This window comes from Rhipicephalus microplus, chromosome 9 (assembly GCF_043290135.1).
Source record: "Rhipicephalus microplus isolate Deutch F79 chromosome 9, USDA_Rmic, whole genome shotgun sequence".
In the NCBI taxonomy this organism is placed as follows: Eukaryota; Metazoa; Arthropoda; class Arachnida; order Ixodida; family Ixodidae; genus Rhipicephalus; species Rhipicephalus microplus.
Genome location: NC_134708.1, coordinates 81,368,235 through 81,384,579, shown reverse-complemented (window position 1 = coordinate 81,384,579; position 16,345 = coordinate 81,368,235). Strand labels below are relative to the sequence as shown.

General features: G+C 46.8%; 1 non-coding gene across 1 annotated transcript; it reads left to right on the top strand.

Annotated features, from left to right (window-relative positions):
- The first annotated feature begins 4,598 nt into the window (after positions 1-4,598).
- On the top strand, positions 4,599-5,202 carry LOC142772369 (small subunit ribosomal RNA). The gene has a single exon (XR_012886340.1). It is a non-coding gene; the product is annotated as a small subunit ribosomal RNA (ribosomal RNA).
- The last annotated feature ends 11,143 nt before the right edge of the window (positions 5,203-16,345 follow it).

Sequence of the window (16,345 nt, the reverse complement as noted above, 5' to 3'; positions counted from 1 at the left end):
TTTTGTAGACGCTGAGCATGGGTCAGTCATACAGCCATCGCACTGTGAAGTTCTGTGGAGACACATTTCACTTTCGTGTTTTGCCGATTCCTATGGCGGAGAGATCAGCCGTGTTTCTCTTTTTTTTTTCTGTGCTTCAATTTTTTTCTTACTTTTTCGATTTCTCTTTTTCCTTCGCTTTCTTTCCTTCTCTCTAATCATTTCTCTTTTTTTATTATGTCGGTTTCTCTTTCGTGTCTGTTTCTTTTTGTCCCTTTTTCTCTGTTTTTATTCTCCCTTTTCTGTTCATTTTGCTCTCCTTCTCGCTCTTTTTATTTTAATGTCTTTAGTACTTTTATTGATTTAAATTTCTCTTTCTTTTCATGTTTTATGTTCTGTTTCCCTTTACATTTCGCTGTCTTTTTTCTTTCTTTCTATTGTTTATCTCTGGCTGTGTGTTTTTCGCGGTGTGAGTTTTTATATTTCATTTCTCTCGGCCATCGCTTGCAGCAGTTTCTTGTCGCCTTCATTTTTTGTTGGACCAAAAGTTGTAATAGTGGGACTCGCCCAATTTGTGTGGCTCATATCCGTTGATGGTGACAGTTTTCCGACTTAAGCATATTCGCTTGTTAAATTTCAATAAATTGGTTAGTAACACTACAAGTTATAATAAGGAAACATTAAGTATTTAAAATTTGCAAAAAAATTTAAGTTACTAACATTTGCATCACAACCAAGACGCGGATGTCTAAATCTTAGTACAAATAGCTTAAAAATTGCTACTTGAGCAAGGAACAAAGTGTTGAATGCCAATTGTTCCGAATTTGGTTTGATAGTCTAGCAATACATTGTCGTCAGGCTGTAGTGTGCTTGGAGGTGGTGAAACAGGGAAGCGCAGAGATAAGCCGAATACATTGCCCATTGTTTTCCTGCAAGCTCTTGTGCCTTTCTAATATATCTATAGTATCGCAGTCGCCACGCGTCAGCAGTCGAACGGATTGCTGTGTCTTATCGCAGCAGTGTGTAGCAAGAGGCCCGTGTTCTTTTCGAAGACGTAGTGGGAGTTGCTGTTCGTTGCGCACCCTAGCGGGAGTCAGTTCGAAATACATTCAACTGTAGAGGCGCTCGAAGTACGGTGCGTGTCAGTGGACACCCCCAGGCAATGGGAGACGGCGGAGGACGATTCGTGTATCGCGTGCGCGGCTTTGGCAGCCACGTTGACTCTAGGCTGGTCGAGTTTTTGCGCGAGCTCGATGCCGTGCACGTCTGCAGTTGGTGCGGCTTCGTGACGAAATGGAAGACGAGCTTGTACTCGTGCGGAGACATCGCCTGCAAGGAATGCTCCGTCGAGGCCGGCAGCGGGGATTGCCCCGTTCACGGTAAAACCGTGTCTCGAGTGATGGAACTGCAGTTCCCTTATGGCCACAACGTCGGCGACGAGAAAATTCGCTGCGCGAATGTGATGCGAGGTTGTCAGTTCGAAGGCACCCTCTCCGGCCTAGATACCCACCTGAAGAAGAGCTGCGCGTTCCATTTCATCGCATGCGTCAAGTGCAAGCAAGCTGTGTCCTACAAGGATATGCGCCCTCACTTCTCGACGTGCAAGGGTGCATCGCAATCCTCGTCAGGCTCTAGTGCCGCGGCGTCTCTGCTCGAGGACTTGGCCAACGCTCGCAAGGAGCTGGACCATGCGTTGGCCTTGACATATATTGATGGTGAGAGCTGCGAGCTGAGCAAGGCTGTCGAGTCGGCGAGCGAAATGTTCGCGCGACTTCAAACTCAACTCGCCATGGCTGCTGCCTCTCTTTCGGATGGTGCATTGGCGCTAGGAGCGGTATAAGCTCAGTATCTGACTGGAGCGAGATTTAGGACAACAAAGAAGCTGTTCTTGGTGCGTTGCTGCACGTTATTGTCAGCGACACGAGCCGCTTTCACAAAAAAATTCTCGTGTGATGTTGAAAAGCAGTTGAATACACGTGAAAGTTTCTACCCACCTAGAGTTCTTGTGAGTTCTATATTTTTTGCTAATCGTGCGCTTTCGTCACTTGCTTTCAGTGAAAAACCTTGATCTCTTTATTTTACTTCTCAAAAGTAGAAAATAAAGTGAAAAGGTGCTCTTTGATGGACCATTTCAGTACGTTTCCATGTACCCGCAGTGCAGCATGAAACCTCGGTGATGCGAATCTCGTGGAGTCACCGAAGCTATTCGTATCATCCAAAATTCACATCACCAGAAAACATAGAAAAATAGTATGCCACCTAAAACAGCTGGTGTACATTTTCCCTCATTGTGTATCAGGACAGCACCAATGTCATAAACAGCTCTGAATGATTGACAGTAATGTGCTTAGATGTCAACGGTCATACTTGTATTCGTAAGTATAGGCGCTTGCGCGCATGTGTAAATAACTAACTGTGCGTTCAACGTTTGTACATGTATTTAGCGTCATTTCGGAACATTTCGCTCAATAAAAATTACAACAATCACCTTCCCTTCGCATGCGGTACGTTTTCAAGGATCTGCTGTTTTTTTTTATTGTGGTGGCATTGGGGATGTCTTTCGGGATATGTACTGTAGGGCCCGCACAGTCGCGAAGTTTGCTCAAAATTTGGTGGACTCCTGTGCATGAATGTTGGCATCAGTTCGTATCCCGTACAACCGTGCATGTTAATGTTGCGAGGCCTGGACTCATTCGCAAAGACCACCCACTTGTTCTCCCGGTCCTCGTCAATCTTTTCTAGGATGTCTGATTGCGAGGACATGGCTTGAATCGACAGGTAGGTGTTTGTAAACACCGTACAAAACGCGTTAAAGAGAATAACGCGTACAAACGCGTTAAAGAGTGTTTATCACGTGGCGCTGACGATGCAACGCTTGCGCGAAAAGGGAAGCGTTTCCAACTCTTTGCTAAGACGACATGGCGGTGGCACCTACCCGTCGCCATACGTTCTACACCTTATCACCTCTGCGGCTCTGAGACGGGCACGCACGCCCGTCTCAGAGCCACGTGCTTCGTTTTTCAAGATAACTGCCAGATAGCGCTCATGTCTCACGTGTGACATGACTTGGTGACTCGATTCGCCTCCGCTGCACACTCGAGGCACTCTAATGCAGCGCCTCCAGAATGTCATTCCCCGATTTTCTTGCGCAGAACATGAAATAAACGTTTTGTTCAATCTCTTCAGATGCAAGACTATCGTCTTTCGACGACATTTGCAGATTGACATGCTGATATGGGGCCAATTTTTGTTTTGTATCTCTTTAAACAAAATAAAAATGAAACACGACGCTATCTGTAGTTCACACGAATGCACACGAAGGCACATTAATGCCTCCAAGATTCGTGCCCATAAACTTGGACCCTACGACGCGCTGCTGAAGGTCGCCTTGCAGCGCGGCGCGCATGGCCACACTTGGCTTTTTTCAGGCGCACACTGCGAATTTTTATTGTTCAACAAAGAACACGAGAAATCTCCTACCAGCACAACCTTGAAAGTCAAGAGATCCAGTGTCTATATATACGGGATGGTCGTGGACGGTTGTGCAGGGAAAGCAGCCGTATTTTTTTTAATCAAGAAACTCGCTAGCAGACGCTGCCTGCGTCGGCTTTGCGAGGCGACAGCTGGGGAATGTAGAAAAAGAAAAAAAGGGGGCGCGCATGCGCGGTCGGAGTGTAAACACCGCGGGGTGGGATGCCCAGAGAGAGTTGAAGGAGCGAGCGTAAGCTTGCAGACGCTGCCTACGTCGGCGTTGATAGGCGAGAGAGGGAGGGGAGAGGCGTAAAGGGCGCGCATGCGCAGTGGAGCAGGGACGCCACCGGAACAAGCTCGCTCATAAGACGCCTTGCATCTGAAAATCTGTAAGCAGGTCATGTGCGCTTGAGCCGACGTCTCGACAAGCGGACTTGTCTTTTTAAAGGATCGAAGCTGATGCCTCTTCATTGATATCATTTACATCATGTCACATTTGACATGCATGTCATGTCATCCCAGTCATCACACTATTATTCACGCCTACACATTCTCATTTATACCATATTAGTGCAACGCCCACGAGAACTCCTTGACGTACACACCATCTCGTCGCTTAAGGCGAAGGCCTTCAATGTCCTATGAAAGGCAAAACATTGACCGTCAGCTTCCCGCGTCATCTGGGAAGAGTTATGCCAAATATGACGGTGTCACCTTATGATGTCGCGATGACGTACGAGTCGCTCAGGAGGAGGAGGAATAATGAGGAAAGACAGGGAGGTTAGCCAGTTCTCAGACCGGCTGGCTACCCTGTACTGGGGAAGGGGGTAAGGGGGATAAAGGATGAGAGAAAAGAGACGTTGTAAAAAAAAGGAGAGAGAAGGTCATCAGACGATTCACGACGCTGTTTACAGTCTGTCTCTAAGACCACTTGCCCGCAAAAAGCGCAACAACGCTCTCAATGCCTTGCGTGCAGAGGACGGTCTCGGCCAGTGTCCTAATACCTTTTCTTCCGACAACTGGCGATTGTCTATTCTATCTAAAGCTTTCGACAGTTCTTTTCTTGGCACGCTGAAGCGAGGACACTCGCAAAGAAGATGGGAGAAAGTCTCTGCGCAGCCACAGTTGTCACATGTCGAACTGCTGGCCATTCCGATTCGAAACGAATAAGCATTCGTAAAGGCCACCCCAATCCACAGACGGCACAAAAGTGAGCCTGGAGCAGTGAGCCTGGAGCTCTTTGGGTAACGGGTGCTTTTATTAGACCAAGATCGATCGCGTTTCGGCCTGTATTGTGTGGTGACTCTGGATAACTTTGTGCTGATCGCATGGCCACGAGCCGGCGACGTTTCTTTCAAGTGTCTGCCTTATCAACTTTCGATGGTAGGTTACTTGCTTACCATGGTTGTTACGGGTAACGGAGAATCAGGGTTCGATTCCGGAGAGGGAGCCTGAGAAACGGCTACCACATCCAAGGAAGGCAGCAGGTGCGCAAATTACCCACTCCCGGCACGGGGAGGTAGTGACGAAAAATAACAATACGGGACTTTTTTGAGGCCCCGTAATTGAAATGAGTACACTCTAAATCCTTTAACGAGGATCAATTGGAGGGCAAGTCTGGTGCCAGCAGCCGCGGTAATTCCAGCGTCAATAGCGTATACTAAAGCTGCTGCAGTTAAAAAGCTCGTAGTTGGATCTCAGTTCCAGACGAGTAGTGCATTTACCCGATGCGACGGCTCGGACTGAACATCATGCCGGTTCTTTCTTGGTGCACTTCACTGTGTGCCTCGAGATGGCCGGTGCTTTTACTTTGAAAAAAAAAAAACGAGTCGCTCAAGTTTGTGATATCACTACGAGGTGATCATGACGTCAGTGTGGCGCTCCGTGAGGTGTCACGACGTGATTATGTCACGACATAGCAACGTAGCTTAGTTAAGAAAGGTCTGATCACGGATGCAATGCAAAACCAGTAGAAGTGCCTTAGATATTGGAGGCAGCGAAAAACTACCCTTGGTGCAGGAAGCTTTCGAAGGGTACAGGCGCAGTTTTTTCAACACATTCATTGACGTTGCTTTCGTTAGAGAGAGAGAGAAACGAGAAAAGAGGAAGGCAGGGAGGTTAACCAGATGCTAGTATCCGGTATGCTACCCTACACTGGGGTTAGGGAATAGGGGGTTGAAAGAGAAAGGGAGAGTTAAAAAAATAAATAAGAGAAAAACACCGACACACACGCACACACAAAATCAGTCCACTCAGAGGCGTTCCGACAGGCCAGTAGTTCGTAAGAAGCCCAGTAGCGCTTGCACGGCTTTCTTCTGTGACGATGAGTCATGACGATGGCGCAGTATCCTTTCTTCTGACAGCGGCTGGTCATCTAACCTGTTTAGTTTATTAGAAAGGTGTTGTCTTTCCAGATTGTATTTCGGGCAGTCACACAGGATATGTCGAATTGTTTCTTCATCTCCGCAGTGTGCACAGTCGGCGGTGTCGGCCATACCTATGCGGAACGCGTACGCACGGGTAAACGCGACTCCCAACCATAGTCTGCACAGAGCAGTAGCGTCGCCTCGTCGAATTTTTGTTGGAAGCTGCATGCTTAACGTTGGATCAAGGGATCGTAATCTTGCATGCGTAAAGAGAGGCTCATTCCAAAGAGCCATGGAGCGTTGGCGAGCAAGCATTCGGAGCCTCCTAGCAGCGTCCGTTCTTGAGAGAGGTATTGACTGGTCGTTGTCTTCTGTATGGGCTGAACGGGCTGCTTGATCAGCTCGTTCGTTACCGATAATTCCACAGTGGCTTGGCAACACTGAAATATAACGTGGTGCCCTTTCTCTGTTATGTGGTGTAGCATTTCTGCTGTTTCAAATACCAACTGCTCGTGTGGACCACGGCGTAGATTTGACAGAAGTGACTGCAGTGCCGCCTTGCAGTCGCAAAAAATCGTCCACCGTTGCGTGCTTTGGTCGTTAATGAAACGCAGCGCAGCGCCAAGCGCTGCAAGCTCTGCTGCCGTTGTTGTGGTTGCATGAGCTGTCCTGAATTTGATGGTTGTGGCGTGCGTTGGAATAACGACCGCCGCAGTTGAGCTGTTTGGCAGGACGGAGCCGTCGGTGTAGACGTGGGTGCAGTCTTGGTACTTCTCGTAAAGCAGAAGTAATGCGAGCTGCTTGAGGGCTGGTATTGAGAAATCACCTTTTTTCTGAATGCCTGGTATTGTCAGGTAGATGACTGGCTGTTTGAGGCACCATGGAGGAATTGAAGGTCTCGCCGCGGGCGTAAAACCAGTTGGTAGGGAGTCACCATGTGTAGTTATTGTTCGACAAAAGGAAGTATGAGGTCTATCCACTGGTAGAGAGGCTAGGTGGTGATGGGGATTCCGGCCCACATGCCTTATGGGTATCCTCAAAGCTTCAATTTCAATATGGGTCTGCACGAGGTGGTCTTTGGCTATAGCTATAGTCGCCATTGTTGAGGCACTCTGAGGCAGACCTAGACATATTCGAAGCGCCTGAGCCTGAACGCTTTGTATCATGCGTCGACTTGTTTTGCTGGCGTTTGATAATGCAGGCAGACTGTATCGTAAAAAGCCAAGGAAAAGCACCTTGTACAGTCGTAACGTAGCATTAGGCTGCATTCCCCAAGTCTTTCCAGCGAGAAACTTGAAAAGATGGCATATGCCTGTCAATCGCTTTTTGAAATACGACACATGAGGGCTCCATGATAAGTCTCTGTCGACTATGACACCCAGAAATTTGTGAGATCGACGATATGGTATATTTTGACCGTTAATTGACACTCTGTAATTCGACATGGGTTTGCGCGTAAATGCCAGAAGAGCGCACTTTCCGGAGGAAATTTCCAGGCCTCGATTGCGTAGATACAAAGCAGTTGAAGTAGCAGCTCTCTGTATTCTCGCTCGTAACCGCAGGCGAGTTACCGCAGATGTCCATATGCAGATGTCATCAGCGTATGTTGATAGATAAATATTGTTTGGTAAGTGCGTATGGAGAGCAATTAGTGTTATATTGAATAGCACGGGGCTCAGTACACCACCCTGAGGGACGCCACGACAACTGAAATGTGTAGACGTGTTCCCAGTACAAAGATATATGTCCGTGGTGTGGGGCCACACCAACTCTGTTTCACATCACGTGGGAGTGTACGCATCACAATGAACACCACAACATGAACAACACAGAGGAACAATGGGAGGCGCTGCTGTCCAGCTCGGCCATTGTTGATCAGCGCTGGCTGGTCCAACGGGTAGAGATGATGGCTAGGGCCAGCGGAGCCCTGGAATAGGGGCCCGACCATTTGGAATGCTCCGCGTTATGCGCAAATAAAGTTTTCTCTCTCTCTCTCTCTGTACTCACAAAATAGGATCGCATTTGGAGATAACTGCGTATCCACTTAAACATTCGGCCACCCACTCCAATCTCTTCTAGTGCGGCAAGGACGGATTCATGTGTCACGTTATCATAGGCTCCTTTGACGTCAAGGAACAGAGAGGCGCAAAGACGCTTATGGCCTTTCTCGTGTTCAACGTACGTGACTAGGTCGATGACGTTATCGATCGATGATCGACCACGTCGAAAGCCAGCCATGGCATTTGGGTAGATCTGATGATACTCCAAGTACCACTCGAGTCGGCCGAGAATCATTCTCTCCATCACTTTACCCACGCAACTGGCCAATGCGATCGGGCGATAGGAGGAGAGTACCAATGGTGATTTGCCAGGTTTCAGTAATGGTACTAGACGACTAGTTTTCCAACTTAAGGGGACAGTGCCCTCTAGCCAACAATCATTATATAGCTGAAGTAGAGCTATTCTCGCGCGCTCACCCAGATGACACAGGGCTCTGTAGGAGATTCCGTCAGGTCCTGGTGCAGAGGTACGTTTGCATGAAGCGAGTGCTGCTTTGAGCTCCTGAATGGTGAACGGGAAGTCCATAGAGGAATCACGTGGTGGCGGACAACTGCTCGAAAGTGGTGAGCTGCTGATGGCTGTAGTTTGCCCTGATAATCCGGCACAGAACTCTTCAGCAACGTCCACATCTGGTCGATTTTGGTGAAGGGCTAAGGCCTTGAATGGTGACTTCTGAATGGGCGATGACCGCAAACCTCTAACCGTCGTCCATATGTGCGATAAAGGCTTACGAGGGTCGAGTGACTCGCAGAAAGTAATCCAGCGTTGGAATGCTAGCTTGTCCAACCGACGTTTGATCTTCTTCTGCATACGTCTAGCAGTCCGTAAATCTTCTATGTCCTTCGTGCGCCGGTACCTTCTTTCAGCTCGTCGTCGCAAGGCTCGAAGCCGCTCCAGCTCTATGTCGATGTCCATGAATCTTGCAGGGCATGGGATCGTACACACAGTCTCTTTTACAGTGCTCTGGATGGCCTCTTGTAAATCGGATATGTGTTTTTGGCATTGGTCTTCCATACGAGACTGAAATTTTTTCCAGTCCACTCTTTTAACCATGTCGCGCACTTTAGGAGGCGACAATCCTCTGATCTTGACGTATGTTGGAATGTGATCACTCCCGTGCGTTTCTATATCCGTGAACCATTCAGTATGTTTCACTAGGCTTCGCGAAACAAAAGCCAAGTCGAGACAGCTACTGTATGTGGAGCCACGTAAAAATGTAGGACTGCCGTCGTTCAGTAACCAAAGTTGGTTGTCGGAGGCAAAAGACACCAAGCTTCTGCCCTTCATGTTGGTATTCTGACTTCCCCATAATGTATGATGAGCGTTAAATTCTCCGATGATAACACACGGGTCAGGAGTTAACGCTATGATGTCTCGTAGTCTTTTTTGATCGAAACGGCTTGATGGTGATAGGTATGCGCCAACCACCGTGATGTTGAGCCTCCTCTTTTTCACTCTTAAGCATACGTATTGGTTTCCGTCATGAGGTGGTACAGGTTGAAAGATGTAAGTGAGGTCTCGGCGAATGTACACCAGAACCTTGCTGCTTTCAGTAACAGTAGACGACATAAAAGGTTCGTATCCCGAGAGTCGTATTGCACTCGATAAGTTCGGCTCACAGATGACGATTACGGGAAACATATTGGCGTACACAAATTGACGAAAGTCACCAATGCGCGATCTCAGTCTCCTGGCGTTCCACTGCAGTATTGCTGCTTTACGAACCTCCTCCCTGAAAGACAGTGGTGGGTTAGCCATGGTCTACTCTAGGGCTGCTAGCACTGGACTAAGCGCGTCCAGTACTTGAAGGGCACTTTTGGCTGACGGTGTATTCATGTCGTTTAACAACATGCGAATGGTGTCCACTAATGATCTTAGCATCACCATCACGCGATGATCTGGCTTCCCGGCTGTTGCAGCATTTTGTGCTTGTTCTTGAGGTGGCTTCTGTTGAGGCTCAACAGGTCGTGTAGGCGGCTTCTGTTGAGGCTCAACAGATCGCCTAGGCTGAAGGGGTGGCAATTCCTTTGGAGAGAGAGATCTTCCGGCATCTTCTCTTTCAGCGCAGATTTTTGCCGTGCTAGGAGCCGCGCCTGTCGATTTCACCTGAGTTTCTGACTTTGTCGTCAGATTTTGCACTGTCCTTCGTGAGGACCTTCGACGATGGCGGCGCCTTCGCCTTACTTTTTGCGCAGCTTCTCTGTGAGTCGAGTTGTCTCGCACCATTTGCCTCAGAATATAAATCTCTTTCTTAATCTGAGGACAGTCCTTGGAGGAAGCACTGTGAGCGCCTTGGCAGTTGGGGCATTTCAACGTAGTTGCATTACAGTCGTCTTCTGAGTGGTGTTCAGCGCATCGGGGGCACACTGCGGAATTTCTGCAAACGCCCTGCACGTGGCCAATCTTCTGGCACTTGAAACACTGCATAGGCTTCGGAATAAATGGGCGAACCTGGTGACGGAAATGGCCAACCTTCACGTAAGAGGGAAGACAGTCACCCTTGAATGTTATTCGCACACAACGAGAGTTGCCTAGGCGACCAGCATGCACAATGACGTTGTTTTCGCTCACTGGTTTTATCAGTACAGGAAGATCTTCATTGGTGATTTCAGTGTCTATGTCATAGATAACTCCTGTTACGGTGTCACCATTCGCTGGTATGATGGATCGGACTTTGATGTTTCCCAGCTCCGACACATGCTGTAGCGTGTTCAGTGCACTCGGGTTCCTCACGTCGATTGCCAAAATATTCTTCCTCGTGTTTATCCTGATGTCCTTAATCTCGTTAGGCACAATGTTTTCAAGGTACAAGGACAGTGCTTGCCTGTTGAGGAAGCGTAGATTGGCAGTAGTAGTCTGCGGCACAAACAGAATGGAGTGAGGCCATCGCTGAGGCGCTGTCCTCACAGTGGCTGTACTTGATGCCGATGATGCGTTCATGATTCTTCGTTTGGCCTTGCGGTAGAGCACAGGTTCAAAGCCGTCTTCCGAGGACTCGTAGTCTGATGCAGAGTATGGCTCGGTGTCCTCGCTCTCACTAGATGTATTACCACGCTTTCTTGAAGCAATGCCCGTGGATGAACTGGTACCGGGCGGGATCCCCGGGGATTGTACATCCATGACCGCGATGTAGGGGGCTGGAGACCCCGCTGTTGCGCTGTGGAACGCAGAATTAGAAGGTGTACTAACGAGTCTAATTGCATTGAATACTACTGCACATGTCTGTATAATTGTAATCTTCTATTTTTTCTGGTATCTTTCTTGATCGGGGAAAGTTGCATCTGCCCTAAACATGTTCCTGGCCTTGTCATTGTTTAATTAAGACACACTTCATGTACCACCCCACTGTTCATTGCAGTGCTGCTGCAATTGCAGTGCTTATGAATAAATAATACTAATAATTAACTAATAATATATGAACCATTATTAATGCATCGACTTAGAATAAAAATAATATGGTTTTCACCTCCGAGTTGCCCTAGGTTAATGCACGAAGGACCCTAAGAGTTTTTAAATATACAGATGACATGTATGCTTATCATAACGCCGTACGTCATGACCCTTCACTAGTTTGTTGTGCGTGCACGTCAGTGGTGCCATTTTTTTATATACGCAATGTCGACAAAGACACGTGACCACTGGATCACGAAGATGCACGTGACTACACACACAGGCAGATAATACCGTCAAAGTGCGTCTGTTCACCCTAGAAATTCTTCGCGTTTACTACATTGCCATCGACTGAATATGCAAAAACAAATAATCTAGTCTGATAGAGAAAATCGTGAGGTGGCGCCATTTGGTTTCGGAGTAAGCATCAGTGTAATTAGCCTTCACACTGACTGTGCTCCACCATCCGGGAAGGTCAAATGTTACGAGTCGCTTGCCTAGATGAATCGAAGAGGACGAAAATCATCAACACTTCACGCGTGATTTTATTGGCCATCAAGAAATAATTCCCCAAGTTAACTGTAATAAACATCTGGGTGTAATGTACGGCTAAAAAGTGGGCTGGCGTGATCACATTGAAAATATTAAAATTAAGGCTACACGCGCTGTTGGGATGATAGGTATAGGCATGGCCGGCCTAGTTCCGGTTTTCGCAGAGATACGTTGATCATGATTTACCGCATGTACGTTCGTCCGATTCTTGAATCCTGATATGTACTATCCTCTGGTGGACCAGCATACAAAATAAATTCTTTGATTCTCTTAGAGCGGGAAGCTCTTCGAAGTTGTTTAGGTGTGGCAAAACTCACAACTAACGATGTTTTATATCAAGAAGCTCGAATACCCACTCTTGCTTGCAGACTCAGTATTTTAAGAGTTAAAACCTATTTAACATTTTCTGAATCTATTTTAGGAAGGCGACAGTTGAATTCTTTGCCGAGCCTGGTATATTTTTCAATGAGTATTGGTCCCATGTATATAAACTCAAAGTGCTATTTGTTGAAACACGTCTAGGTGCTTTAAATGTTAATAAATTCGAGATCATACCATCTGACAAACCAATCGGCCAAGTGCAAATAGAATTTGACGATATCTTCCCAACGAATGCCCTCTAAATATTTGATAGGCTTATTAGAAGAACACTTGTCTCAATTAGGTACTAATGTAGTAATTGCAACGGATGCATCTATATGACTGGCCAGAAAGCAGGTGTGGGTATTTTTTTCTCTCTCATTATTCTGGTCCTTTTCATTACGCCTCCCAGGTTGTACACCAATATTTGAAGCGGAATTAACGGCCGTTATACTAGCTCTTCGTGAACTTCCAGTGACTCATTCGACAGCTGTGATAGTGACTGACTCATATTCCGCGTGTTCATTTTTATCATCGTCGTCGGCATCAGCAGTACCAAACTTTCAAATCATAAATACCAGCAAGCATTCGTCTAGTGCGAATGATATGGGTGCCAGGTCATCGTAGTATACTTATAAATGAGATGGCTGACTCCCTCGCGTGAGCATCCCTTGCTCTTTCGATTGCGCCAAGCATGCCTCTCACAGCTTATGTAACAGCAGCGAGGTTCAGAAAACATTTTCTTCTTGAAGACTCATCAAAAATTAGGATACCGAATCCATATGTCTCGAACCTGCACTTCACATGGAATAATAAATGGTGTACCACGCGTAGAGTGGAAGTCTCCACAACAAAATTACGTTGCCGTGTACCACCTTTTAATTTATACTTAAACAGGTATGGTATGGTGCCATCCTCTCTGTGCTAAAACTGTAATGAACCTGAAAACATTGACCATTTCCTTCTCACATGCCTTCGTTATAAAAATCAAAGACACATTGTTTTAAAATTTTATTTAAAAACTTCGCAGATCCCACGTACAGTGAGAATCGATGATATGCGAAGCATGATTAAGAAAGGTTTATATGTCACTTTAAAGTCAGCAGAACGTTACGAGGTGGAGGTAAATGATGTCATAAATCACTTCAATGTCATGATTATCATGTTTGGATGTGTCGTTTACCTTCGTCATCTATTCACTCCACGTGATACCAAATTTAGTACATGTGGAGCTATTGAAACGGCCGCGAGCACTCTATGAGCGTGGTATGTTGTCATGTTCTTATATGACACGTGTCAGGATTATCATGTTTGCACCAGTGATATACATTCGTCAGCTATTGACGACGCTAACACCAAATTTGGTATATGTGGAGGCAGAAAAACGGCCACGAGCGCTTCATGAAGGGCCCAATATGCTCAAATGTAGCATTGACGCGCGCAAGCTGGGCACAGCGACTCTACGTTAGTGAAATGTGAGCACTCTATAGTCTGACGCCAGGCGCGACCAGCGTTCGTCGGCGTGGCCCGACGGCAACCTGCGCGAAACGCGACGTGCAGCATTTCGCGCCGATGCGTTACCCAGACAACACTGCGTCTCCCTCTTTTCGTGACGGAGGGACGCTGTATGCGCTGAAACGCGCATGCGTCAAAGCAAAGCAGTGCGGCACGTGCCTACGAGTATCTGGCAGGACCGGCGTCTGGGGTGGCAACGCCGGCGTGACGCGACGAAACGAACGCCGGCGAGCACGCGCACCGCGTCACGTCGAAATGTATTGGCACCTTGACTGTGGCATGTAGTCACGTTCTCACAAGACACGCATCACATGAATATCATGTTTGCACCAGTCACATACCTTCGTCATCCATTGACGTCACGTGATACCATATTTGGCATATGGGAAACTAGCGAAACGATGGCGAGCGAATCAAGAGTGTTGCATGTAGTCATGTTGTTACATGACACGCATGTCGTCATTATCATGTTTGAATGTGTCATTTAGCTATGTCGTCCGTTCGTGTCGCGTAATACCGAGCTTGGTGCCCCGACACGGTGGCCTAGTGGCTAAGGTACTCGGCTGCTGGCCCGCAGGTCGCGGGATCAAATCCCGGCTGTGGCGGCTGCATTTCCGATGGAGGCGGAAATGTTGTAGGCCCGTGTACTCAGATTTGGGTGCGCGTTAAAGAACCCCAGGTGGTCAAAATTTCCGGAGCCCTCCACTACGGCGTCTCTCATAATCATATGTTGGTTTTGGGACGTTAAACCCCACAAATCAATCAATACCGAGCTTGGTACATGTGAAGCTAGGGAAACAGCCTCCAGAGCATCATGAGCGTGGCATGTAGCCATGTTGTTACATGAGACGCATCTCATGATTATCATGTGTGCACCGGTCACATAACTTCGTACTTCGTCATTCATTCACGTACGATAATACGAAATTTGGTATATGTGACGCTAGCGAAACGGCCGCGAGCGCATCATGAGCGTGGCATGTAGTCATGTTGTGACATTATACGCATGTCATGATTTTCATGTTAGGGTCTGTCGCTCGTGTTCGCCATGCAATCATGTCATACCATACCAGTTTTGCAACATGCAATGTGAACGAAACCACCGCAAGAGCTGCAGGTCCATGAAATGTAAATCATGAGATTCATGACATACATGTAGTGATTTTCATGTTATGAATACTCAAATATGTTCTTCATACAGTCATTTTGTGCCATACCAAGTTTGGTATTGATACCATTATCAGAACGGCCAGGAGAGCTAAAAGTCATAGGCAGCTAGATAGATAGATAGATAGATAGATAGATAGATAGATAGATAGATAGATAGATAGATAGATAGATAGATAGATAGATAGATAGATAGATAGATAGATAGATAGATAGATAGATACGCTCACAGTCGCCGACGTTTCCTAAGAAATGCTTCGCATTTGAAAATAGGATTATCACTTACTTACTACTCCTAATATTTTATCCTTTGGGGCTGCTTCATTAGGACTCAGCGACAGGAACATCTGCGGTGCTCTCTGCGAATTCCTACGTGGCACAAGAAGATTAGCTTGCTAAGCCATTGATTAGCTCTCGATTTTTACTAGCCAATCTAACATTTAATATTTAACTATTGCACTGCAATGACTTAATATTCAGAAGAATTTCATATAACGATTACAACTCAGTTAACAAATAAGTATAGTATTTATTTTCTTTCATTTTTTTCACATTGGGCCAAAATAATCCCGCTAAGTCCAAAGTAATCATATTTCCCTAGTCTGGATAAGCTTCAGGTATTGACTTACATTAACCGCCGGCTTCTTGGCCAATCCCCCTTAGTGGGTGAGAGCCGCGACAAAGGATTAAGCAAGCAATTGGCAGATTGTGCCACGTCATAGAGGAATAGACTATCAGCCGACCTATTCAGCTATCTTCGCTAACGTGTAAGCGGTGTTTATAATAACACACATTTGGTTTGCGCGAAAGAACACAGACGAAGGATGGTACACAGGACGGGCGCAAACTTCAACTGAGGATGTTTGCTCCTGTGGACTCTCCTTGTTCTGCGATTTTTCGCGCAACCCAAATATGTGTTCAAGCATGCACCAATCAGCCCAAGTGAAAGCTTTATTGTTTTGAAAAGTTTTCTTTCCACCATTTGCGAGTGCTACCATAATAATCAAGATTTTCAATATCATCCTTATTCGATATATTTTCCCGATTGTAATTGATTAAACTTGGTTGCGAGCCAGCGCCTCTCGTGTTTCCTTTTTAACCAGTTCCTTATCGTTCACGCTGTTAAGTACCACGAATATTCAGAATTAATTGCAAAATGCTGAAGAACGCCCAGTTGCATCCTCGCTATACCCATTCCGACGGGCACTATACTAGCTTAAACATTCTATAGTTACGGGCCATCCATAGAGGGCCCACGACGCGGCGGTCAGACACGGCTGCCCGTGCCGACGTGCGAGCTGCATGCCCGCAGTGGTTCCTCCCCCGTAAAGAGTCGCCCCTCTGGACCTTAATAAAGTTCATTGTCTGTCTGTGTGTCTGTGTTCAAAAAAGCCGCAAGTGGTTGTTCTAAGGTCGGTTTGAAGCATAGAAGACAGGTGCTTGCGAGGCCGGATCTGCCTCCTGATTGCTCAGATATGTAAGCC